Source organism: Zosterops lateralis (genome assembly GCF_965231275.1).
Source record: "Zosterops lateralis genome assembly, chromosome: 16".
Taxonomy (NCBI): Eukaryota; Metazoa; Chordata; class Aves; order Passeriformes; family Zosteropidae; genus Zosterops; species Zosterops lateralis.
The window spans coordinates 13257121-13284162 of record NC_139776.1 but is presented as its reverse complement, the minus strand read 5'-3'; the positions used below and the strand labels follow the sequence as shown (position 1 = coordinate 13284162).

Genomic DNA, 27042 nt, shown 5'->3' with positions numbered 1-27042 from the left:
GCACCCCTCACCCACCTGGCCTTCTGCTGTCTCTGTGGGCTCTCCTCTCACAAAAAGCCATCATCATCTTTCCACAAGAACAAGTTTCCATGAGACATTTTATGCCCAGCCAAATTTCCCAACCCATCTGTTCACTGGGCACCAAGTCCCTTCTACAGAAACCCAACCTGCAGTTCAAGCCTGGCCTCCTTCCTGGGATGTATGGGCAAGGAGGAATAACAATCATGGACATTCAGTTATTCCCTACTCTTACAAACCCTAAACTAAATGAAATCCAAACCCTACAGTGCTTTTATGGGGGTGTATATTTCATTAAGTTAAAAGAGGAAGCAGTGGGACAAGAAAAATACTAAAATCCTTTAAACTGCTCCCCTGTTTTCTCATTTAGATTCCAAGTTACTGGCCACATTCAAGTCATAAGGATTTCAAATATGGTTTGGAGCTGTTTGGCACCACCTTTGCATGTGGATCTGGAAGATTTTTTTTCTCTCATTCTACAAAATAAGCTTTTAGTCTTTATAAACTATGGCACCAGTTCAAAAGTGGACAAAAATCAAAATGCAGCAGCCCTTCCTCCATGCTGTGCTGCTCCATAAATTAACCAGGTCAGAGAGCAGAGACAATGAATTGGTGGCACTGTTGTGCCTGGAAAAGCAGCCAGGGACAGTCCTGGAGTCCAGAGCTCACAGGAGCAGGAAAGAGCAGACAGAGGCTTAACATCTCTCAGAGAGGTTCACAGAGACACCCTCAGCTTCCCAACACCTGGAAATTTCCCTGATTTCTTCCCATTTGTAGGAATGATGCTTTCCACCTCACCTCTCTCATGGGAAAAATGCTGCTCAATTTGCCCTAAGCCCTAAGGATCATCCAATATTCCACTTCCTTCTCATCCAGACTGTGGCTGTAATGTCTCATTAAGATCTGCAGTAGAGCAGTGGAAACCTGGGTTTTTTTTCCAGTCCAGCTCAAACTCCCTGTGATCCTAGCCTGTCTCATCAGTGATGCAGAGGCTGCAGCAGTGCCCTCTGCATCTGTGCCCTTCTCACTCCAGCTCAGCAGCCTCCAGTGGGCATTTCTCCACCAGGCCAGAGATCAAGCTGTGCAGATGAGCAATTCCCTCACACCAGGAGCCTGCAGGGCCCCTGGCACACCAGGAAAAGGTTCCAGTAGGGCTCAGGCTGATCACTACCAGGTACCAAGGCAATGCTGAACCACGGAGGGACTGGTACCCAACAAGATCCTGGGATGGGCAATGGCACCTCCCTGGCTGCAGATGGAAGTGCCCACTGAGGAGCAAGGACAGAAACAGAAGATCTGGAGGGCAGAGGAGCCTGGCAGGGGGAAAGGAGGGAGCTGAGTGTGCAGGGGCAGAGCACAGAGGCACTGGCTCACTGCAGCATCATGTGCAGCATCCCAGGGGGACACTGCTGCTCTAAGCAGCCTCTAAAGCAACCCCTTCCCAAGGACACAGGGCTGTGCTGAGAGGTTTGATCCCACTGATCCAGACTGGTCCAAGAGGACAGCTCTGTGGGCAGAGGGAAAGTGAGGCAGACTTTCCCTTTATCTTTCTTCAACATCCTCCCACAGGGCAATGGAGGGGCAGGCACCAATTTCTTTTCTGTGACAGGGACAGGACCTAGGGAATGACTGGAGCTGTGCCAGGGGAGGGTCAGGCTGGATATCAGGGCAAGGTTCTTCCCCCAGAGGGTGCTGGCACTGCCAGGCTCCCCAGGGAATGGGCACGGCCCCGAGGCTGCCAAAGCTCCAGAAGCCTTTGGACAGCTCTGCCAGGGATGCCCAGGGTGGGGTTGTTGGGGTGTCTGTGCAGGGAAAGGGGCTGGGCTGGATGATCCTGTGGGTCCCTCCAGCCCAAGATATTCCATAATTCTGTGATTATCAGAGCACAGGCTGAGATCTCAGCTCCAAAAAACACAGCTCCTTATTCTCTCCCAGCTCAGTGCTGGTGCCAGGCAGAGCATCCCTGCAAGGTCCTGGAGCTGCTGCCCTCACCTACCCCAAATCCCATAAACTCAGCTGCCTCACACCCAGCCAACCAGGATCCAGCTCTTAAAATTACAATCTCCCAATTCTCTTCATCTTTAAGAACAGCTCAGCACTTCAGATCCCCTAAAGAAAGTCACACTGTGCCTTAACAGGGGGTCAGAGCAAGGCAAGAGTGGGATTCAGGAACACACAGCCAGGAGCATCACCCCTCCCTGCCCAGATGCTGGGATGGGGCCCCCCCTGGGGATCTCTCCCAAACCAAACTGATCTCTCATTTTACCAAATGGTGAAGGAACCCAATTCAAACCTTGACTCCAGCAGCACAATATCTTGTTTTAATCCAACCCACAGATGCAGCTCCACCCCTGCACACAAAGCAGGCAAGAAACAAATCCTGTGGCTGCAGCAGTAAAGGACAAATTCCTCCCAGCTGACTCCATGTGCTGGGGCAGCACTGTAGGGAAGGGTTTGGAGCCATGTGCCCAACAGGGCTTGAAGGGAGCACTGGAAAGAACCTCTGTGCACATGGCTCAGGTGACATTCAGCTGCAGCTCCTGGGGTATTGCGGCTGTGGTGCCTCCAAGCAAGAATTTCCATGAGAAGTCTGGGGATTCCACCTACAAGGAACTGGTCCTCGCAAAGAATCCCTCTGCAGAATCAGAACCTGTAAGCAACAATGGCTTCTTTTCACAGCCACTTTCTAGGGTGAAACATCTGGAATAGCTCAAGACAATTTGGAGCAGCCTTGTGCTCATTCCATTGCTGAACTGGAGAAGGTCCAGTCCCAATTAATGTCTGCTGGGAGTGCCAGGATCCAACTTCTGAGCAAACAGCCTCCCAAAATATTCACTTCAGATAGTCACCAACACTTTGCCTTCCATGAAAGAGCAGGTTTGATGGAGTCACTCCTCAGCCACAGGAGGCAGCTCCAGGTACAAAGCATCACTCATTTTGGTCCCAAAGTCCTTGCCCAGTATCCAGAAGCTTCTACACAACCCAGAGCTGGGCTGTGCACTGGAGAGCAGCAAAGCTCAACCCTCAAAACACACTGAATTAATTGGGGTCTTGAATTAGTGAGGTCACAGCCAATTAGCTCAATTTGACCCAGCTGCTTTAAGCAACGTTTTTCCACTATATTGGAGGTTGTTATCACACAGATTCATCTTGGTGCCAGGTGAAAAATGAGCTGTCAGAGTAGGAGTGACCCTTTGGGATGCATTTTCATCCTTCCTGGGGGTGACAACAGCAGAGCCCAGGAGGAGAGAGCAGCCTGGTGTTTGCAGCCCAGCACTGCCAGGAACAGCCTCTGTGTGTCCACTGCTGGTTTAGGGGAAAAAATGCCCAGACACCCCTGTCCTCCTGCCAACCCACCTGCTCCACATGGAACCTGCTCAGGACACAAAGTTCAATAACTTGGTGTTATTAGTAACTTATTAAACTTAATGTTTAATAACTTTGTGCCCAAGCAGGGGCAGCCACAGAGCTACCACTGCCCAGGTACCACATTAACTCCAGCAGTGCACCTGCAGTTTACCAAAATTCCTTTTCTGGACACATTTAATCTGCAGAAAGAAAGGCCAGGCTGAACAGGGCTTGGAGCAAGTTGGGATAGTGGAAGTGTCCCTGCCCATGGAGGGGGTGGGAATGGATGAGCTTTTAGTCCCTTCTAACTCAAACCAGTCTGGGATTCTGTGAAAGAAATAATCCTGCTCTGTCCCTTTTCAGTGTAAGAATGAAAAATGCAGATCAGAGAAAACCCAAGCCACAGCACCCACGTGAGCAGCAACCTCAGCACCTGGGGTTTTACAAAAATGAAAGAATCCTCAACAAAACCTTCCCTGAAAAAAAATGTACAGTTTGAGGGGTTCTTTTAGAATGAGAAATGTGAATGCAAAAAAAAAAAGTTTGATTTTTTTTAACCAGTATTTCAAAGCAACAAAATAAGCAACAAAGCAACGCCGTTTTATGTGTCACTTTATTGACATCCCCAGCTATGTGAATGGCACTGCACACCCCCTCAGTGAAGTGGAAAACACCAAATTCTCCAAATTTGTTTTTATTCTGTGAGCACTACTTTGAGTCTGTCAGATGTTCTTGTCAAGATGTCACATCCTGAAGCATTTAGAATTTCTTACAGACAAATCCTCAGTTCCAGAAGCTCTCCACAGGTAGCAGTGGAGGGCTGCTCATCACATCTGGCACCAGCAGCAGCTCAGGGCACTGCTCTGTGGGAGATGCCTTCAGAGGAACCCAGGAGAGGTGACTTAAAAGGTTCCCTCTATATTAGAGGCCATTCAGCCCCAAATTCCTCACTGCAGCTCCGGCTCATCATGACTGGGACATCCCAAGCAGGATCATAACGAGGAGGTGTCACAGCCCTAAAGGATCATTGAGTGATTTAGGGTGGAAAAGATCTCCTAAGATCATCAGGTCCAACCACATCCCAGCACTGCCAAGGCCACACTAAACCATGTCCCCAAGTGCCACATCCAGCTGGATTTTAAATCTCTCCAAGGATGGTGACTCCACCACTGCCCTAGGCAGCTGTTCAGTGCTTGACAACCTGTTCAGGGAAGAAATTTTCCCTCAGATCCAACCCAAATCTTCTCTGATACAGCTTGAGGGCATCTCCCCTGGTCCTGTCACTCATTCCTGGGAGCAGAGCCTGACCCAGCCTGGCTGCACCCTTATGGAGCTGTGGAGAATCACAGAGCCTCATGAGGTGTCACATCCCTTCCTCCAGCAACTGGAGCAGTGACAACCCCTAATTCCAGGGCTTGGGGCCTGAGATCCCTGCTTAGGGCTCCCCAGATCACCCTAAGACTGGAAACATCTTGTGTCCCCCCAGCAGCTGCAGTGGGGAAAGCCCAGCTCCCCCCAGCAGCAGCACCCAGCCCACGGAAAAGCACTGGGATGTGGCCCCTGGCTGTGCCCCAGGCCAGGCTGGACAGGGCTTGGAGCAGCCTGGGACAGTGGGAGGTGTCCCTGCCCATGGCAGGGAGTGGGATGGGATCAGCTCCAAGTTCCCTCCAACCCAAACCAGTCCAAGGTATAACTGCAGGGCTAAGACGGCATTTTGCCCCCCTCACTAAATAAAGAGATAAGATAGATCAAAATAAATGCACTCAGTGAATAAGCATTTGCTGCTTAGAAGTGTTATGGAATCAGCCATGAACTCTTTCTGCCTACCTTTGATTGAAATAATGGATTTTTTAAAATTCATCTTTCCTTAACATCCCCTTTTTATAATAACCAAGCCTAATGAATGCAATTAAAGCTAAAAGTCTCTCAATTTCTTTCCTTTCTGAACAGGTTCTATTTATTGGGTTTTTTGTTGGTTTGGTTTTTTTTTGGTTTGTTTTTTTTTTTTTTTTTTTTTAAGCCCTGGAACAGAGGCGCAGCTGAAGTCACAACTCACACAAACAGAATTTGGAACAAAACCCCAGCCCCAGTAGCTATTCCTCCAGGATTCCCAAACACACAGCCTCAGAGATTAGGGAAATGGAGGGGGTTTGTGCACAAAGCTACAAAAATAAAAGTTAAGTGTTGTGTTGGGCCAAGAAGAAAGCAAATTCACCAAGGAATAGCTCTTTCTGCCTCTATTAGTTTCAGCAGGCTGTGGTGCTTCCCACAAACCACTAATGCAGCCTAATTGGGAGGGGAGGGATGGAGCTCAGCAGCTGCTTAGCAAACTTTATCATTATTTTTCATGAGGTCCCAATTTTCCCTGCTGCCTTGGATTTGCTTTGCCTCTGCCTATTGTGCTGTCCTGTGCTTTTTCTTCCCTCTCTCCCTCCTCCTCATCTCTCTCTGTTTTATCATAACCCCCAGGGCTGGCTACTGAAAAAGAGCCTTCACAAGCCCCTCAGAGCCTGGCAGCAGCAAATGTGAGTGAAACATCAGGACAGCACATTCCTGCATCCCCACAGCTCCTCCCTGGGCAGAGGATGGCAGGACCAGGGCAGGGTTGGATGGGATATTGGAGGGAATTATTCCCTGGGAGCCCCTGGCACAGGTTGCCCAGAGCAGCTGTGGCTGCCCCTGGATCCCTGGAAGTGTCCAAGGCCAGGCTGGACAGGGCTTGGAGCAGCCTGGGACAGTGGAAGGTGTCCCTGCCCATGGCAGGAGTGGCACAGGATGGGCTTTATGGTCCTTTCCAGCCCAAACCATTCCAGGATTCCATGATCACCAGGACCAAAGGCCCTGCTTTTACTGGCTACAGCCAAGGCTCTGGAGGCTTTGTAGTGACCAGGATGAATCCAGACCAGCTGACAGGCTGGAAACACCAAGTCGGGCTCCTCTGGTAGAACACCCTCAAGAATTTTTCACCACAGGCTGTGAAACAGATGGGCAAAGGTTCTAGGGACACACTCCCACAAGTATCAGGGAATCAGGGAATGTCCTGAGCTGGGAGGGACCCACAGGATCACCCAGCCCAGCCCCTGTCCCTGCACAGACACCCCAACAACCCCACCCTGGGCATCCCTGGCAGAGCTGTCCAAAGGCTCCTGGAGCTCTGGCAGCCTCGGGGCCGTGCCCATTCCCTGGGGAGCCTGGGCAGTGCCAGCACCCTCTGGGGGAAGAACCTTGCCCTGATTTCCAGCCTGACCCTCCCTGGCCCAGCTAAAGGCACCCAAACCCCCCCCCATCCATCCCTGTGCACACAAAGGAAACTGCTCCTGATGATCTCCTAATTAAGCTCTGAGAGGTCCCAGGCTCCATCCTGGTCCCTCCCTGGGTGGGTTCCACCCTCCCCAGGCCTGAGGACACGGCTCAGGAATTACACACTTCATCTTCTGTCCTTTGCTCCCCCGGAGGAAGCACGGCTCCAAATTGAATTATCACAAAGAAATCAATTCCAGATCAAACCTCTGTGAAATTATAATTGCTTTAATGATCTGCAGGCTGGAATAGACAGGGCCCAGGGAAAGCATCATACACTTTCCCTCTTCAGTTCATAAGGCTCCTGTAGGAATCAGACTTTGTTCACAGGGAGCATTAGTGTTTTCTAATTATGTATTAATTTAATCTACTATTAATTTTCAATTATTGTTATTACACAGGAACTTCCCTTTTCCCAAATGTGACTGCTGTGTAAGATGCTGAATTCCAAGCAGCTCTGGGGTGAGCTGACAGGCAGCTGCTTAGCCTTTAAAAAGAGAAAAAAAAAAAAAAAAAAACAAACCCTTCAACAACCAATTTTGATGAAGACATTCCAACCAAACAAAAAGATATTAAAAAAAAAGACATACACAAACCTTTCTGACTCATCTAAAAAATGAGCAGCATTTTACCAGCAGCCTGTTTAGCCTAAAGGCTTAAATCACTTAGGTATGGCATGTCTGTGGAGATTTTCATTAGAATTGACATTTTGACAACTGCAAAAAAAACTCTACAACAACCCTGCTCACAACATGACGGGCAGTTTAAAAATAATTATCAACCACAGGACAAAGGCAGCCAGGGAAATGAAGTTTCACTGAAGTCTCTGCTTCCTAAAGATGGTATTTAGAAAATAATCAACCATCCTTCCTTAATTAATTGAAGATGCAAAAATAGCTCTGGATTTTCAGCATTACACATGAGGAGGAGCAGAAGGGACAGGGCTGTGAGCAGAGCTACTCTGGATGGGGAGCAGAAGTGCCTCAGTGTGGGGAGATTTAACTCCTGGATTTCACATTCCAGACACTCTGCCATCAGAAAGCTGCTGGCACTGAGGGTGGCCCTCCTCACTATGGCAAACATCCAAGGTGCCCAGGGGAAGGGAAAGCTCCTGAAAAACACAGAATATGTCAAACCCAACTGGCCTGGTTTGTGCTGCCTTTCCCAGGAATGCTGGGGATGAGGCTTCCCACAGGGAATGCCTGTGCCGGGACACGGGGCCTGTCTGCCCTGGCCTGGCAGAAGATGCTCAGATTTTCCATGAACAGCTGGAATCCCACTCAAGAACTAGTGAACTAGGGAGAGACTCCCCAAAGGCTTCAATAGCTTTGGAGCAGAGGGACTCACAGACACTTGCAGTGTATACAAACCAAGGAATTAGACAATCCTGGAAATAAAAGCCCAGGAAGTGCCTTTGGCTGTGGTGGTCCAACTGCAGCAGGATGAGCCCATTGGAGAGGAGATCATGGAGCACCACAGTGACAAACAGCTCCTGGAGCAGCACGACTGATCCTGCACAATCCCTGGGAAGAGCTGACTCATAGCCCAGGCACACCCCCACTGTGAGGTCCCTGTGCTGGGGTCAGCCCCCTACAACCCACTGAGGTGACAAACCTCCCAGGCTGAGGGCACAGGGAGCACCCCAAGGTCTGTGTCCCGTTCCCTGAAAGACACAGCCTAAATCACTGCAGGGAAACCTTTGGACAAGTCTGCACAACACAACAGGAGAAACATGATTTTATTTTTTTTTCAGGAATAATAAAATCTAAGTTTGCTTCATGAGGACAAAGAGGTTTCTTTTGATCTGTGTGGTCCAGATGTGCTGTCTGCCAACACTCCTGCCTTGTCAAAGCCTCATTTATCACAGAGCTCCATTCCTCTATTACTGTGCATCAAAACAGCTGTAGTGAAACCAGAATTACTCCCAACTTGGACCAGAATATCAGCAAGCCAACCTCAGCTCATCAGCTGCAGAAGTGTTCTGGCATGGAAAAGCTGCAGAGTGAATAAAATCTTCCTGATACAAGAAAATACCTCATTCTGTCTCCCAAGAGATGCCACCATAAAAATCAAGAACTTGGCAAGTTGAAGACAAACTGGACTGGCAGAGAGATAGAGGTGATAACTCAGGACATCTTCAAACATGAGTATCTGAGATGCCCTTCCAATGCCTAAAGGGGCTCCAAGAGAGCTGAGATGGGACTTTGGACAAGGGATGGAGGGACAGGACACAGGGAATGACTCCCACTGCCAGAGGGCAGGATTAGATGGGATATGGAGAAGAAATTCTTCCCTGTGAGGGTGGGGAGGCCCTGGCACAGGGTGCCCAGAGCAGCTGTGGCTGCCCCTGAATCCCTGGAAGTGTCCAAGGCCAGGCTGGACAGAGATTGGAGCAGCCTGGGACAGTGGAAGGTGTCCCTGCCCATGGCAGGGGTGGGACTGGATGGGGTTTAGGGTCTCTTCCAGCCCAAATCACCCTGGAATTCTCTCACAGACAGCACACAGTGGAATTAAACTGGAAGCAGAGATATGAGAATGCCCATGAAGTGTGAAAAGACTTCACAAGGAAGCACAGACACTCGTTGGTCCTACAGAGACCAAAGGCTGAGGATTTATCCCCTGCAACACCCCAAGGCTCCTCAAACTCTAGTTAGGATTTTTTTAAGTATCTACCATAAACACTTCCCTGTGCTGCCTTTCCAAGTTCATTGCTGCAATGGTCAATGAGCACGCAGGAATTACAAACACTCATAACAGGGGAGCCTTAAGGAACCTCAAGGATTTCACTGGCTTTTGGGGCCTAAATCAGAATATAATTTAAAAAATAATAAGAGAAAACTCCCATACCTCCATCAGATGCAGAGGTGTAGCACATTTTAAAGAGGCATTTTAAAGAGAACCATCAGGAACCTGAAATTGCAGCACAGGTCTCTCTAAACAAGCACAAGGTCACCAGCTCCCACCACCTTCCAAGGTTTGGCAGTATTTATTATTGAGTTCCTGAGACTTGGGACTCCCAAGGTCAAGCAACATGAGAATCCTGAGGTTTTTGAGGTTTTTTCCCCCTATGCCTGCTGCTGGCCATCCTGCTGAAATAGCTGTAAGAATAAATCTTGCAGAATAAATCTGGAAAACAACATCCCTGGAGGAGGCCAGGCAGCAAAAGTCAGAGAGGAAACAAAAGTGCAACACTCAAAAAAATACAGAATTTGAAAACATGAGACCACTCATTTGGGGATACTTGTCTTGGGACAGAAAAGGATAACAAAAATCCACCAAGAATAGAAGATGTATATATGGACAGCAAAAATTTACTGAAAGATATTTTACTCAGTGAACACCACAAACAGGAATGGGGTTTGGTTCAACATTTTAGCTGGTTGTGCAACCAAGATCACCAACTCGAAATAACTGCAGTTCCACCCAAGGGAAATGTGCAGTTGTGATGGGACAGTCCAGATGTGCAGGGCTCCTGCTCAAGTCTCATAGGATCATAGAATGAAACTTGGAGAAGACCTTTGAGATCAAGTCCAACCTATGACCCAACACGTCCTCATCAAATAACCCATGGCACTGAGTGCCCTGTCCAGTCTTTTTTAGACATATCCAGGGACAGTGATTCACACCTGACTCCTGAGCCCTCCCCAGTTCCCACCACTCAGTCACCAGGAAATCTGCACATCTCTTCCCAAAAAGGGGCACAGAAAGTGGGGACAGCGTGCCACACACGGCCACCAGCACTGACTGACAACTCCAGCCTGGGCTGCTGGAGCTCCCACTGCCCCTGCAACACAGAAATATGTAAAGTTTGGTCAATTTGCTTGGGCTGGCATGTTTTCTGCCCTCCTTTAAACCAAGTAACTCATGCTAATCTGCAGCTAAATCCCACCATCCCAGAGGCACTGCTGACATCAGTCAGGAAATAATTCCCATTCCAAGGGACAAATCAGATCCTATTGACAAAATCCAGTGTCACATTTTTATTTAAAGGAGTCCCAGGCTCTGCTGAACAATCAGGAGACACCTTGTTTTGAACATTATTTCAAGGATGGCCAGATCTGAGCTGCTCCCAGAGGAGCAGGCTGGTTTTGGCAGGGTCATGTTTTATACATGACCCAGCACTGCAGCTCCTGCAGAACACAGCTTTGAAGAGTTATTGTTTATGGATGGGGGATTTTAATAAACTGGAACGAGCAGAGGATGCAGGATTCCCAGCTCCTGTGGCATTCCCAGGTGATTTAAGATCAAAATAACCCATGTGTGCATGAAGGCAAATCAAAGCACAGCCTTGGTGGCAGCAGAGGAACAGGCAGCACTTCCCAAGTGAGTCCAGAGACTCATACACCTTTTTAACACTACAAGTTAATGGAGACAGCCTCAGTGGAGTGCTGGAGACCCTGAAGTGCCTCCTGGACTCTGACCAGGGTGGTTTGCTACTGAATCAGCAGCAGGGATGGACAGAGCTCCATGTGGAGAGGCTCCCTACAGAAAAGCTCTCTAGACAGGCAGGTGTGGAATCCAGCCCAAAGGCAGCCCCAGGGGCAGTTCCACCTCAGTTCCCTGCCTTGCACAAGGAGCAGCCAGACAGAAAATGCAGAAGGTTAATAAATTCCTCTTAGAGAAGGACTGGAGGCACACAGGGTGGTCCAGGGTCAGGGACACAGTTTGGCAGACTTCTGACAATCCCAGGACTTCTGTGGCCCTTGTTGCTCCTCCTGAGTCGTCACACTTGGCTGTCAAAAAAATCATTCCAACAGCTCAGGCAGAGGACTGATTCCATTCCAGTTCTAAGGAGGGAGAAAAGCAGGCTGATGGGAGAAGCAGCCTGGTTCTGGAAGCAAACCCACCCCAAAATGCCAAGAATGCAGAGCTGCTGGCTCCAGCTGTCATACCAACATCACCTCCCTGGCACCACGGGAGCAGCTGTGCCCAGGCCCTGTGCAGGGAGAGCCCCTCTGGCTCTTGGCATCCTCAGGGCAGGATGGTGCCCACCACCCCCACAGCTCGTGTCCAGCACCACCACAGCACTGGTAACAGTATGGAACTGCCTGCATGTGCTCCCCTGGAGCTCTGGAGCCAGGGAAGGGCCCAGGAGACACCAGAGCCAAGCAGAGATCCCCCCAAAGTGTCTGTGCCTTCCAAACACCTGAGCTTTGCTGTACTTGGCAACTGAGACCTGCAAGGTCTTTTCCAGGAGAAAGCCAGCCCCAACAGCTGAAGTCAGTCCTTCCCAAGGCCACTTTTCTATGGATAGAGGTCCTGGTGAATGCAAAATCCTCTTCACCTCTGAACTTTCAGGAGTAAAACCTCCTCAAAGCAGTGAACTCAGCCCTAGCCCATCTTCTCCCACCTGTATTTACACCAAATTAACAAAGGCCCTGATGAGCTGCTGGGACACTCAGCCAGGCTCACTCCCCTTGAGACACAAACTTCCCCCAAACCTTTCTCAGAAGGACTTTCTGCCATGAAAACGTTTGAGATTCATTGTTTTGGCCAAAGCAGTCATTTCACTTCTGCTGTCAATGCAGAAAGTGGCACAGGATCCTTCCTCCCTCCCTTTTTTCATCTCTAAAAATAAGGAGTTTACACACTGCTTTTAAAATCAAGTCAGGTGAAAACTGCAGAATACTCGAGTATCTCTGTTTGCTTCACAACCAGAACAGCTGAGAGACCCCCAAAAGCTGAGGGGACTCCACTTGTGAGCTCACCAGAACCCAGAGCACAGCAAATTCACCCCCAGCTCTGCTCTCTGCCTCCACTTTAAATCCCCACGGTCCCCACTCCATCTCCTGCCCAAAACAAGCCCAGATTTCCTGGTGGGACTCCTGACTCACCAGCACATTTTCCTTTTAAAGGTCAAAACAAATGTGTTGCGGTAATAGGGATTTCATTAGTTCCCTCTTAGTTTCAGTTGATCAGCAGGAGTTTAAGAGATTGGTTGCACTCTGGAGCTTCCCTAACAAGGTGCTCTTCAGCTTATTTAGGAGGAAGGGAAGGAGCAGCCATGGGAAACGTCTCATCCCTGAATCTGTGGCTGAACACAGCAGCAGAGCAATTAGCAAGGTGCTCTCTGCAGCAGAGAGCTGCTCTGGGATGTTCTCACACTCATTTACACACTGAGAATCAGGACTGCAGCTGGAATTCTTGTAGAGTAGGACAAGCAATTTTCAATTATTCCAATTTCTCTTCAAGTGTTCCAACACTGCTCATTTCCATGAAATTTTGTGTGACTCCAGGAATTCCAGAGTCCATTTCCTCACACTGGAAGCCCATTCCAACCCAAGAGCAAATGCTCCCAAATCCATGGAGCAGTTACAACCACCCATCCCAATTTACTGTTCCAGTCACCAGGAACTGCTCATTGCCACTGTCCTGAGCTCCTGGGTGCTCATCCAGCTGCTTCAGGACACAACTTCCCATCCCATCTGGAGTCTCCTGGAAAGCTGTTAGCACCTGTAACAATCCTTCCTTTGCTGAATCCTTCCTTTGTGGCAGATGCTGGTCATGTTCAGAGGAGGAGGTGGCAGGTGGAGCTCTTCTTTCAGCTCAAATGTTTCTTGGTAAGACTTGTGGAGCAGACAGAACCATTTTAGTACTGGAAATATCTTCCACCCTGCACTACGTTGCATAAGGACATGCACATATCCATCTCCATCTGCTCTGATGAGGGTGGTGTCCCCTGCCACTGCCCCAATTGTGGCCACTTCCAAGGTCATCTCAGCTAAGGAAAAGTAATGTGAGCAGCAAAGCCAGTTCCCTCTTCAGATTCAAATGAGCCTTAGGTCCTGTGTTTACCTGTTTCTAATGGATGTTCAGGGTCCTGTTTTCAAATTCTCCCTCCAAAAAAGCCCCTTTTGTGAGAAAGGAAGTTCCTACATCACCCACAGAACCTCAGGACTGAGGACAGAAGAAACTCCCAACATGTACAAACCAGCGAGACTGGTTTAGGTCTCCTGTTTCATGGGATGGGATCAGACTGAAGACATCAGAGGACCCTGACGAGTGGCAGATCAGCAGGAACAGTGTCCTTGATCCCTGTTACTTTCATCCTGGTCAAGCATCGCCCACAAGACAAACACACCTGGATCTGAGGCTGTGTCCACGAGCAAGGGGAGACTCTCAACTGCTCTAAAAGGTGTTAGATCAGGTCCCTAACTTGCTCCTGGGCATGACAGGTTGCCTATTTCCAACTTATTTTCTCCTCCCCCACTGTCAGAGTCAGAAGAGGTCAAGGAATCCCAGAACAGGATTGGCTGGGGGGGATGAAAGGGGAGGGAGAGGCATTTGCATGTGAAGAAACACAGCAAGAGAAACATGGGCTGCAGAGATTAGGGAACAGGCTTTTTAGTGGGAGCAGAGCAAGAGGCAGCTGCTGGAAGAAGGGCAGGGAAGCATTTAGCATTTCCAGCTGCAAGGCTAATCTGATATGACACTGAGTCAAGCCTGGATACACGGCTCCGATAAACCTTTCATCAATAAAGCTCATTGTCACAAACCTGGAGCACGCCAGGAAGGCAACAAACTCCACCTGCACACACAGCCCCTGTAGGGTCTTCCCTAAGGACATTTCTCATGGAGACAGCATGTGAATTTTGTGATCCTCCCTCGCTGGCTGCAGCGAGGAAACGCTGTCAAGTTTAGTCTTCGTAAAGAAGCAACTACACATCTGACCTACATAGAGTGCACAGATGTGAGTAGCCTCGCACAGCACGCCACAGATTATATTTTTTTTTAATGCAGAAAAAAATTAAAACACCACCTGCTTTGCCTGGGAATTGCAGGAACAAAAGGCAGCTGTGCACAGGAGTGCTGCACCAGGATTCAGATGCAAACTCGGGAGCAGCACGTCCATCTTTTTTTGTTTAAATACACTTCCCAGGATTGCCCATCCCTGAAAGTGTCCAAGGCCAGGCTGGACAGGGACTGGAGCAAGCTGATCTAGTGGAAGGTGTCCCTATTCATAGCAGGAGGTGGAATGGGATGATCATTGAGGGCCCTCCAACCCAAATCATTGCAGGATTCTATGATTTTCAAGACTGGGACACAGCTTTTGTTCCCAGGACTGACAGCCCTGTAACCTTGGGCAGGAGTGTGAAGGATTGACATCCATCCCCTGAGGATCCTCACGGGATCATTAATGGCACCAACACAGGGACAGAGCCCTGGGGCTGCTGAATCAGGGCACAACCACAGCACTGCTGTAAAACCTCTTCACCTGAAATAAGCTGCACACTCCTGCAGCACCCAGGTTGACCTGACAAAGCCCAAGTCCCTCAGGACAGGTTGGGGTCAGGCTCTTCTCCCGGAGAACAACCAACAGAATGAAACAGCCTGAAGCTGTGCCAGGGGAAGTTTAGATTGGATATTAGGGAAAATCTCTTCACTGAAAGAGCAGTCAGGCATTGGGACATGCTGCCCAGGGAAGTGGCACAGTCACTGGAAGTGTTCAAAAGCCACGTGGATGTGGCACCTGGGGATGTGGGTCAGTGGCAAACACAGCGCTGGGTTAACAGTTACACTCAATGGTCTTAGAGGTCTTTTCCAGTCCCAGTGATTCTGTAATTTCAGGTGTCTGTTCCCTCACAGAGTTTAACCCTGAGACAAAAAAGACAGGAAAATCAGTGGGTGCAGCAACAGGAAACAGGTGCTGCGGGCAGATTTGCCAAGGAGGGTGCTCAGAGCTGGGCCAGCTCCTCAACCCACTGCTAAGCCCATCAGAAATGGCTGCTATGAGTGAAATCCCACATGCCAGGCATTCCCCAGAGTTCAGAGTGAAATCCCACATGCCAGGCACTCCTCAGAGTCCAGACCCTCTGAGAAAATCAGCTGTGACAGGGCAAAGCCCTAGGAATGGGACTGGAATGGCCAGGAGCAGCAGTACTGGGGCTGGGCTGGGGATCTGGGGGAGGCCACAGCAGCACAGAAACCTCACAAAGCAGGGACTGGGAGCTGAGATTTGGCTTCCTTCCCAGCCCTGCTGCTGCCCAAGGTCAGGCCAAGTCACATGCCCTCCTACCTGTTATATATTTAGAGCATCAACGCCAGAGCCACGACTGCTCCTCACCAAGCCCAGAGCTCCAGATACCACCCTGCTGCAGGGGCAAGTGTCAGCACTGGCTACCAAAGCCTGCAGATCTCACAGATTTAGTTATTTTTTTTCTTCGAGGTGGGAACAAAAAGCAACTCTAGAGGGTGGGAAGCCTTATCCAGACCTCCTGGCTGCCTTTACTCTCACTAGGTAACTTTGAGCAAGCAAAATTCGAGGGACGAACAAGAATTCAAGGAAGCGATCACAGCACCAAGCCTGCCAGAGCTCAAGGGATACCTGGACAATGCTCTCAGACACAGGGGGGGATAGTTGGGAGTGTCCAGGAGTTGGACTCAATCCTTGTGAGTCCCTTCCAGATGTATTTCATATGTCTAATAAAATAAATTAATTTGTTTGCATCAATTTTATCAGCTGGTCTATTTGCTGGAAATTCCTCTTGCTCAGGACAAGTTGACAAGCTTCACAGTAGGGAAAAAAAAAAAAAAAGTAAAATCTAAACTTATTTCTTGATTTAACCTAGCAATTTATAAAGCAGCCACTGACAGTCCTGGTTCCCTGCACCTCAGCAGCACCAGCCTCTTTGGTATTAACAAGGAAAACAATTCCAGCACGTGCTGAGGGCATCTACTTCCAAAGGCAGCAGCTTCCAAAAACACTTTCTTTTAACAAAAACTCAGTGGATCTAAAGGCTGTTTGCCATCACTGCACAAAGCCTTCTCTCTCACATCACTGCAGGTTGTGGAGATGCTCAGGAATGCTCCCCTCCTGTTACAACCCAGGAAAGAGTTTAAAATTCACTGTATTTTTAAGATTGTTGGGCTGCTTTGCCCAACTGCATTTTGCCCCGGGATATGGCTCCTACCCAGCCTGAGCAGCCTGTTAATGTGGTTCATCCTCTTTTTGGGGACTTGGAGAGAAAAGGCTTTGTGTAAACATGCAATATTTACTCCCCAACATGCTGTAGTTCAGCAACCCAGCTGCGCAGACTTGGGACAAGCCATAAATTACTCACATCACTGAGTGGGTAAAAGCCTCTGACTCGCTGAGCCAGAATCCCCTGCACCAATGCCTCACAACAAACTATAAAATATAGATGTTTATGCTACATATAAGGCTAAAAATCTATTAACTCTGAGGTCACACTGTTTTTCCCCCTCCTGCAAATGAGGAGTTGCATAGGCAGAGAGCATTAGCACACAGAAAGGGATGGGGATATGGAATCTGCAAACTGAACTGCAGAAGGAGGTTGAAATGAGATGACCCTTAAGGCCCCTTCCAACCCAAACCAGCCTGTGACTCTGTGATATGATAAATGATAATAAAAGCAATGAATGCAGCCTGGATCACAAACCCACACATAGCTCAGGCTGCTGCATCCCCCTTCACTGAGCCAAACTCCTCAGCCCAAGCACTCCAGGGCCTCATCTCAGCAGTATTTGGGACATACACCAGGAATAAAGTGATTGTACATCTAAATAATCTGCTCCCTTCCAGCTCTGCTTGGGAGAGAGGCTGGTGTGACGTGTTACCAATAAAGTGTTAACAATAACACCACAAAAAACTGTGTCTGCATAAAGGAGCATCAGAAACCTGCTCCAAATGATTGATTAAACCTTCCTGCCTGTTCAGCTGTAGCTCTGGGCTTTTCCATGCTGAATTAACCACCTCTGCTGTCTGCTGCCTGTTTGACACAGAATAAATGTTCTGTTGTTAGCAAGTGCTTTTTTTCTCCAGATGTCAGTGCTCAAATGGCAAAGGAAAGGATCAAAAGTTTCTTTTCCAAACTTCCAGGCCAGGAGCTGCCAGAGTCAGGCATCACCTCACCTCTGCATCCCATTGTTTAAACAGCATCACCCCATGGAGCCCCCCAGCCCTTCCGTAGGGAGCAGCAAGAGCAAAGATCCCACTGCTTCAATAAAGGGATAAAAAGCCATTTTTAAACAGGATCCTGCTCCCCAAACCAAACACTGCTAGATTCTGCCTCCAAATTTAGTTGCACTTTGGCTTTTATCTCTCCTGGAATCCCTGCTGCTTTTGCAAACTGGCCTGGAAGATGAATCCAGGAGAACTGGGCAAAAACATGGGAGCAGCTGATTTATACTTTGGCTGAAAGGGCTTTAATTCTCCCGGCCCATAAACACAGCCTGTTTATTTGGGGGGAAGAGGTAATTTAAAATATCTTTCCTAATGTCTGCTGGCAGAACGAAGATGAAGGACTGTAAGAGATGATCAATGTTTAAGCCCATCTTCAAAGTGATTTGGGGAGCTGCTGAAGATAAACAAGCAATTGGGGTTCAGGAGCCAGGCTAAAAGCTGACAGAGAAATTGTTTTTTTGCAAGGCAAACAGAAGGAATGGCTCAGTTCAGAAAGGCCCCGCTCGCACCCTCCTAATATAAGCAGGGCGAGAGATCAAATTTAATTTCATTCTCACAACAACTTTAATTAAATCATCTAAGCCCTCCCTGCCTCTCTCCTGCCACGAGGTGTGGCTGTGCTCACAGGAGGTATCAGCAAACTCGGCCTTATTCCCGCGGCCTCCCTGGAAATGCTGTTTATGCCGCAGTCAAATGGCTGGGGAGCCCAGCTGCAGGGAAGCACTCGGCTCCTCTTAACAGGAAAACACACAAACTCCACCTTTGATGTGCAGCAGCCACTCCCCCAGTGCTGGAGATGCCCCACAGCATTACCTGCACAGGGCTCCTGCCAGGGGAACTGCCAAGGGATGCTTTTCCTCACCCTCACCTCTGCCCTGAGGGTGCCCAGGAGCCACCAGAGGCACAGGATGGACATTGGCTGCAGGGCCTGAGCTGCACCAAGGATTTTTCATCTTAAACTGAAATTTCAGAGCCAGTTCCTTGACTTTGGACAAGGGATAGAGGGACAGGACACAGGGAATAGCTTCCCACTGCCAGAGGGCAGGGTTAGGTGGGATACTGGGCAGGAATTGTTCCGTGTGAGGGCAGTGGGGCTCTGGCACAGGGTGCCCAGAGCAGCTGTGGCTGCCCCTGGATCCCTGGCAGTGCCCAAGGCCAGGTTAGACATTGGGGCTTGGAGCAGCCTGGAATAGTGGAAGGTGTCCCTGCCCATGGCAGGGTGGCACTGGATGGGCTTCATGGTCCCATCCAACCCAGCCCATCCTGGGATTCTCTCAGAGAGAGGTGAGGTTTTACTGGCCTGTTGAAATGTGTGAACATAAGAGCTGTACTCTTTGGAGCAGAAGTTAAAAATTATAAATAAATACAAAAAGTTTAAATTACTAGAAGAGCTCAGGAGGATTTCTGCAGTGCTTACAGGTTTTACCAGCTCCAAGAGCTTCGGGAGCTGTAAGAGCTCCAAGCATTGCAGATTGCTGCAGCACCAACAAAAATACCTGCTTTACAGCAGACACAGCTCCAGGGACAGGAACCAGGAGCTGCTGAACCACCAAACCCCTCCAGTGCTGCCCCTCAGCAGGAGCACAGCCCAGGCCAGACAGCACCATCAGCTCTGCAAGGTCTGTCCCACAGCAACCACTGAGATTTTTCTAGATGAAAAAAAAAAAAAAAAAAAAAACAACCAAAAAACCTACAATTATGTTTGAGCACCAGCCACCTGCAGTCTTCTACACAGGGGCCACATCCCAGGCCAGAATAGTCACCCTGAAGTCCTGGCAAGTGGAGGATGTCACTGAAGGCCACGTGAGAGGCACCCACGAGCACCGAGGGCACTGACACAGATGCCAGTGACACACCAGGCACAGCAGCAGCTGCCCTGTGCAGACCCAGCAGAGCCAGCACTCCCCACATCCTGCCAAAGGAACAACTTCTCTCACAAAGAGACAGGTTTCCAAAAGAAAGTTTGCTAAAGACAGAAGGGCAGCACAAGATTTAGACTAACAAAGACATCAAGAGCTTTGGTGGGGGAGACCTGCAACCACTTCCCCTGTCCACCCCGGGACTTTTGCCAGCCTATCCTGAACTCAGGAATTCATTCACATTAAAATGAACAATGGTTCCACAACGAGTTCCCACTGCCACCTTTTCCTCCACACCTTCTCTTGCAGAAATTTTCTCCCGTTTAAGTGCCAGCAGGCAGAGCCCCAGGGAAAGGATGTTCTCCCTCCAGGGAAGGTGGGACACAGCAGGAGCCGGAGCTGCACTGTCTCAGTTATTACTCCTGCTCACACATTTAACCTGGCCATTCTTATTCTGCCTGCAGTAGCAACCCGAAAATGAGTTCACATTCATTCCCAGTGCGCTGTATTTGTTGAAATGCAAGCTGCTTGCAAAAGCATCAGATAAAGCCTGGCACTCCTCAGCTCCTTTTGTTTGGTACCATCCCCACATGGAGGTGATGCTGCAGATACCACCTGGGAGTCACTGAATTCATACAGACACAGCCCAGAGGTGCCCATCTATTTACCTTACTCTTGGTAGAAACAAACCCTAGCAACCTGGCACTGTGTTTTCTATTTTAAAACCAGATCTTTTAGAACAAATGAAAAAAAAAAAGGAAAAGAAACAAACAAAAAAAAAAAAACCCAGAAACAGTTGTGCAACATCACTGGGAAAGCCTGTGGAAGTTCAGTAAAGGAAATACTCTGCTGCAGGTGCAGGGATGCTCCTGGAACAGAGCTGGGCATCCTGCCGGGCACATCTTGCCGGGCAGCTCCGGCAGCAGAGGGGAAGGAAAAGCCCAGAAACGCTGAAAGCAGCTGGGGACCTTCCCTGCAAAGGCAAGGCCAAGCCCTGTCTCACATCACCAGCACCACTTGCTCTACACGTTTGCAATACATTCTCAATGCTTGCTTTAAAAAAAATGATAAGATATTAGGACTGTGAGGTGCCAAGGTGAGAACTGCAGGATGCTGCTGCTCCAGAAGCTGCAGCTCAGAGGTGCCCCTGAAGAGGATCCATCCAGTCCCACATCTCTGTGTGCTGCACAATCCAAGAGTCCCCGGCCAGCAGGACAAACAGCATTGTTTGGGTGTTAGACAAGAGCCAAAATGATGACTCAGGCTGCCCTTATAGCCCTTCCCTGGCTATCCAGAGCCAGGGCTGAGGAAGCAGCTGCTCCCAGGGCTAGGGGTGCTCCAGGGACAGGTCCTGCCCAGGTGAGGCAGCCCTGGCACTGCTCCTGCAGCCAGAGCTGCCTTCAGACAGGTTTTCAGACAAAACTTACTCTCGTTTTATTTAAGAACAAGAAGTCATTACAATACTCGCAGGATTTCACCTTCCTCTAACAAGGAGCATCTCACTGGGAGCTCACAGCACTCCAGATTGCAAGCAGCAGACTTTCCCACATCCATGCTCCAGCATCATCTGTTACATCCTGCACAATATTCCCTCAGCTCGGGCTCCGCAGCAGCAGCTCCTCTTATTTGCCCAGAGCCTGGCAACAGCAGGATACTCTTTCTGATTGTTTTAGGCTGCAAGTAACATGAGAAGCCCCAAGAAAAGCTTTGGATTGACTGCGTGTATGCAGCCTGGTCTCTGTGAAAGGAAACAGCCCCTGCTCATGGTTCGAAGCCTTGGCTTCGGTATTTCCAACATCTCAAATACTAAACTAGACACAGACAGATGTGAATTCTGCAGAACACCCATCTAAGTCAATCCCTTCTGCCTTTTATAATGCGCCTACAATGAATTTTCTATTGGAGAGGGAGCTGGCAGACACCCGACCTTCTCATTAAATACACACTTTCAGGTGAGACCCCTGGGCACTATTATTCACTGGAATTAAACAGATACACCAGGACTGGTGGCAAAAATAAAAATAGCCCCAGCTCTCGGCACACCGGGGAAGGCAGCGGCCTTCTGTGCAAAACAGCAACATCAACTTAATCACAGATGACAACTTCTGAAAGCCTTTACTTTGGATTCATCCTTGGCATTTTTCTAGGCCAGCTTGAAAACAAAAGCTTTGTCTTCTTAAAATGCAATTGCCTGAGGCACCTCTAAAAAAAGTGACATAACTCAGGTTTGAAAAATGCCTCCTGGCTTTCAGATCCTCCTAAGAGCCTCTTTACTATTCAGCTTGATTCAGATTACCCAGATCAGCATGAGCTCTGCAGATTTAGCCCCAGCTACCAGCACAGGTATAAAATGCACACATTTAGGATTATTTTTTTAAACTACATGATTAAAGCTCTACAGTTATAAAAAAGAACTTGTTATTGATCCGAATGGTTACTCCCTCTCTTTTCTCCAGCAGGTTTATAAACACTCTCTGATGACAATTTATTCTGAATTTCACTCTGTTCAGCTTATTCCAGATTTTTTTTCCCCTAGCCTATTTTTCTTGCTGGGCATCTTCAACCTTCCCATCACAAACCTCAAGCTGTGAGAAGAATGAGCAACTTGTTTTGGAATCACAATTTGAGCCTAAAATTTGATTCCTGTTTCTTCTCCCCTGCACAAATCTTTTTTATTTCAGTAATTTTACGAGCAGTGACTTTGTGCTTCTGCAAATCCAGGAGCAAAGCCCTGTGCAGTAACATGATGGGAGGGAGCAAGGAAGAAAAAGCTGCAATTCTCCAAGACAGACACAGCTATTCCAATGTCTGTAATTAACACCTTGGGTAAGTCCGCAGTACCTTTAGCATATCACAGATTTTTATACCCACAGGCCGTTTTCTTTGAGCAGATACAAATTTACTGCTAGGTCTGAAAACTCCTTCTGCAGCTACCAGCAAAGAACTCAAATCAAAAGGAGTTTTGTTGCTTTTATCGAATGATTTGGGACAAGGAGAGCTGCAAGCTGTCTCGGTGATGGGAACACATTAGAGTCTTTTTCTGAATGATCAAGTCCCATCACTTATTCCACATAAACTGTTCTCTGTCAAGAGCTTTAATCCTCTCTTTTCAATCCCTAAATAAAACATCCTCCCCAAACTCGCTGCCTATTATGAGCCATTTCTAAAGAAAGCGGTTCTTAAGAGACACACCTCTTTCTGCTCTGCCGTTCCCCTGAAACCCATCTCCAGTACCAGCCTGGCAGAGTCTACCAGCAGCGCTCCTCCCCGGCTGGGAGAGCTGGAGTAGTGTCTGAACACCCGCCCCTCGCCAAGGAAGCTTTCACAGGCGGCCGAGAGCGAGTCACAGAAAGGCTCCCAGGAACAATAAACCTCGGGACAAGCTGTCAGCCAGAGCAGGCGGCCCACCAAGGTGCTACAGGGTCACCGAGCTGAGGTTCTGCTCCGGCAACAGCAGTCCTTCCCTTCGCTTCCTTTCCCTTCCCTTCCCACCCATCCGTGCAGCCCCCTCACCCAGGAGCTCACTTAAAGCCAGCCTCCTTCCCTGTCCTTTAGAATCGTGCAAAGAGCCCAAATCTCAACAAACGGCAGAATAAAAGGGCAAAATGAAAGGGAAAGCACCGTCTGCCACTGAGCTGCCAAAGGGAGACCGAGAGTGGAGGCACCTGTGGAGGGGCTCAGCCCTCGGCACCGCGGGGACAATCCGGAGGTGCCGTGACACAGCCCGGCCCCCTTGGCGAATGACACAGCCAAGGAAAACAGTCCGGCCAGGGCGCTGAGTCCAGGGCAAAGGCCCAGGGCTTGTGCTGCCCCGGGAGGAGCCGGTAGCAGAGCCCACCCGGCCCCTCCCTGCCCAGCCGGCACCGGGCATCACTCGGGATTTACTGGTGCGGGATAGACAACAACAATTTCCTCAAAATGAAATAAGAGGGTCTTTTCTCCCGGCCTTGACAGTCAGCTCAAGCCAGCCGTGATGCCACTGACTTCAGTCTCCTCAAAAGCCCGAGCGGCAGCCGGAGTGTGGGGAGGCCCCGGAGCCACGACCAGCACGGGCTGGTTCCCAGCCCTTCCCCACGCCAAAACCACGGGAGAATTACACTCAGAAGTGCTGGAGTCACCATCCCTGCAGGCATTTAAAAGAGGTGTAGAAGTAGCACTTGGAGACATGGTTTAGTGGTGGTTTGGCAGTGCTGGGTTAACGGCTGGACTCGATCTTAGCGGGCTTTTCCAACCTAATTCTGGGATTCTGTGCTGAAGCACTGCAGCAAACACAACTGCGAGGGGTCGCTCCTGCAGGTGGGCTCTTGCCTGTCAGGAGCAGGCCAGGAAAACAGAGGTGCACCTCCTCCCCGCTGTCCATCCCGCAGTCCGTGTCCCAGCCCGGGCCGCCTGAAGAGGGACCGGACACCCTTCCCGAGGCACGGCCAGATCTCACTGCTTCACACTCACCAAGCTGCTCTGGAGCAAGACCAGGAGTTTTACACATCCTCTCAAATCAACAGAATCACTAAGGTTGGAAAAAGACCTCCAAAACGATCACGTCCCAACCTCTGACCGAGTCCCCCTGCGCCCACTAAAACCGTACGGCCGAGTGCCACATCTGCTCATTTTTAACATTCTCAAGGATGGTGACTCCGCCACTTCCCTGGGGAACCTATTCCTAAATGCAACTCCCGACAGAAACCACCAGCCCCAACAGAACCGCGGCAGAGCAGCTCCGGCACCGCGGGGCTCGGCACGGAGCGGCGGGAGCGGCGCGGCTCAGCCGCCGGGCCCGATATTCCGCCTCTTTTCTCGCCACGAAGCCGCTCCCGGCTGCCCGAGACGGCGCTGGCAGAGCCACCGAGCATCTCCGGCTTGCAGGAGGCACAGAGCACCCCGCGATCCCGCGGTCACACCGCGGACATCCCTCCCCAGCGCCCGGGACCCGCGGCGGGCTCAGCCCGGGGCCATCGCCGGTGGCGGGGCCGGAGCCACCCGGCACCTGCTCCCCATCCCGCGGGCACCGGCATCTCCGCTCCCGTTAAACGGGGAAAACGTGCATCGGGGGCGGAAAAACCGAACCACACGCAAGAAAACCGGTGAGGAAAGAAATAATAAAGCGGCACTAAGTCGCTGGCAGGGGGACCCGCGCTGCCATCACGGACCGCGCGCTCCGGATGGCGGGAGCGGCCCCGCGCAGCAGCCGGGGGAAGGGGCGGCAGCACTCACCGGGCAGGTCGGTACCGGGCAGGTCGGTGCCGGGCAGGTCGGTGCCGGGCAGGTCGGTGCCGTGCGGACGGAGGGCCCGGCCCGTCCCGCCTCGCCCGCGGGAGCCGCCGGCTCAGTGCCGCGCACCGCCCCGCGCCGCGGCTCCTTCCCGCCGACCGTACCACGGCTCCGCGCCGGGGGGGACCCGCGCACCGCGGACAGCTCACCCCGCCGCCCGCCGCCCGCTCTCTCCGCTGCCGCGGCGGGGCCCTCACCGGTCCGCCCTCACGGGGCTTTGCCGGGCACGGCCGCGCCGCCGGGACTCGGCCCAGGGCAGCACCGCTCGGCCCGCACCGCCCGCCCCCTCCCGCTCCGCTGTCCGTGCGGTGGAAGAGTCCAGAGCGGGGCGGGCGCGGGCGGGGCCGGGCGCGCGGGGCTGCTCCGGGCGCGGGTCCCCGTGAGGCAGCGGCGGGGCGGCCGCGCCGGGGCCGGGCTGTGCTCGGGGTCTCGGTGTTGGGGTCCCGGTGTTGGGAGGGTCCCGGCCCCGCAGCGCGCCACGGGAACTGCAGAGCAGCCGCTCCCAGCGCTCGCACCGGCACCGCTCGCTCTTTGCCTACACCCGGTTCGCCGGAGCCGAAGTTGGCACCCGCGGCGTCCCCGCCGAGCGCGGAGCGGAGCCGCGGCTCCACCCGGAGCTCCCGCCCGGCCGCTCCGCCCCGGGGGCTCTCGGTAGCAGCGCAGTGCTCAGCTCGGCTGCTCCATTCTGTGTCCGCCTGGCACTCACCGGGAAGAAAACGGTTCTCCTGGGAAAAGGATTTCTGAGCGAAGCGAACGTCCAGCATTTCGTCACCGCCTGAAGGCGCGGAAGGCCGGGCCGAGCCCCGGCTCCAGAGGGACGGGCACAGCGGGGCTGAGCGGGGACGGCCTCGCTCGCAGCTGGCACAAGGGTCCCTCCGGCTCCCGCCGTGTGCGCCCAGCTCTCGGCAGCGCTGTTCAGGTCACATCAATGCAAATAATTTTATGCAGCTGCTCTCAACAGCGTGTTAGGGAAGGGCAAGAGCTCACCAGCAGGAGCGACCCATCACAGAGGCGTGAATCAGAATCACCATCAGTCCAACCATTATCCCAGCACTGCCAAGTCCACCACTAACCTATGTCCCCAAGGGCCACATCCTCACAGCTTTTTAAATCCCTGCAGGGATGGTGACTCCCCCCAGTGCCCCGGGCAGCTGTGCCAGGGCTGGGCAACCCTTTCAGTGAAGAAATTTATTCCTGTTACATGCCTGGGATAGTGCCACAGCACAAATTATTAATTGACAATCGAGGCAAAGCCCCCTGAAGTTTTCCCCACTGATCCCAACAGAATTATAGAGGTATTTAAGTGATCAGTTACTCGAAACTATCTGACACAGTGCTGATTGCTGATGGGACTGGTGGGAGTGTTGAGGTGCTCACAAGATACCACTGAAGGTTGGGTAAAGACCCCTCAGTCTTTAAAATGAACTCTCCTGTCAACATCAGACCTCTCTGGCTGTGAGCTGAAGGCAAGAACTTGGTACCTACCAACCCAAATGTGAGCAATTAACTGGCTTAATTTTTCTTGGGCAACTCATGGCTAACAGGGATTAGGCTGGATATCAGGAAGAAATTCTCCCCTCTGCAGGTGGTGAGGCCCTGGCACAGGGTGCACAGAGAAGCTGTGGCTGCCCCTAGTGATGCCAAGACAATTTTTTGCCTATTATATACCTTTTATATAACTTTTATGTATCCTCAATACTCCTAGCATGCATACTTATAATTCCTTAAGTCTGATAACTTAGCACAGGCCCAGTATTGTGTTAGGCCAGGAGACCAAAATCCTAAAGGGCTCATTGTAGGAGGCCAGAAAACCCTTCACTGTCTTGGGAAATCAAGGTCTTCTCTAGAACAGATGCTGTAAACTGGAGATTTGGGCCATCCAGGGGAGAATTCCATGGATGGGGGAATATCACACCATTCATCCAGGCCTCCCATTGGGGCATCCCTGTTAGATGTGCTGATTTGTAAGGTCTGTAAATTGTACCTGTGATCTCTCGTGTGTGCACTGGGGCACTTCCACCTTGGGGAAGTGGTGCCCCAAGAAGGATCCTTATTAAAATACTGAGGCAAAAAATCCTTAGCCCTGTCTGGCTCTTAATTTTTTAAATCCAGGGAAAGGCATCACTGGATCCCTGGAAGTGTCCAAGGCCTAGATTGCTGAGGCTTGGAGCAACCAGGGATAATAGAAGGTGTCCCTGTCCATGGTAGGGGGTGGAATGAGATGGCCTTTAAGGTCTCTTCCAACTCAACCCATTCTATTATTCCATTATTCCATGATATCCCTTCCAAGCTTCAGTTTTTCACCTGCACCATGTGCTTTCCTTT

At 50.7% G+C, this 27042-nt stretch overlaps 1 protein-coding gene across 5 annotated transcripts in view; it reads right to left on the bottom strand.

Annotated features, from left to right (window-relative positions):
* RALY (RALY heterogeneous nuclear ribonucleoprotein) overlaps window positions 1–24870 on the bottom strand; it is a 115274-nt gene extending 90404 nt beyond the window's left edge. The window contains exon 1 of one of the 5 annotated variants that reach the window (XM_083873075.1): window positions 24676–24870. The gene's annotated coding sequence lies outside the window, so the exon portion shown is untranslated. The other 4 variants (XM_083873076.1, XM_083873078.1, XM_083873077.1 and 1 more) reach the window with 4 other exon arrangements.
* Window positions 24871–27042: the final 2172 nt, after the last annotated feature.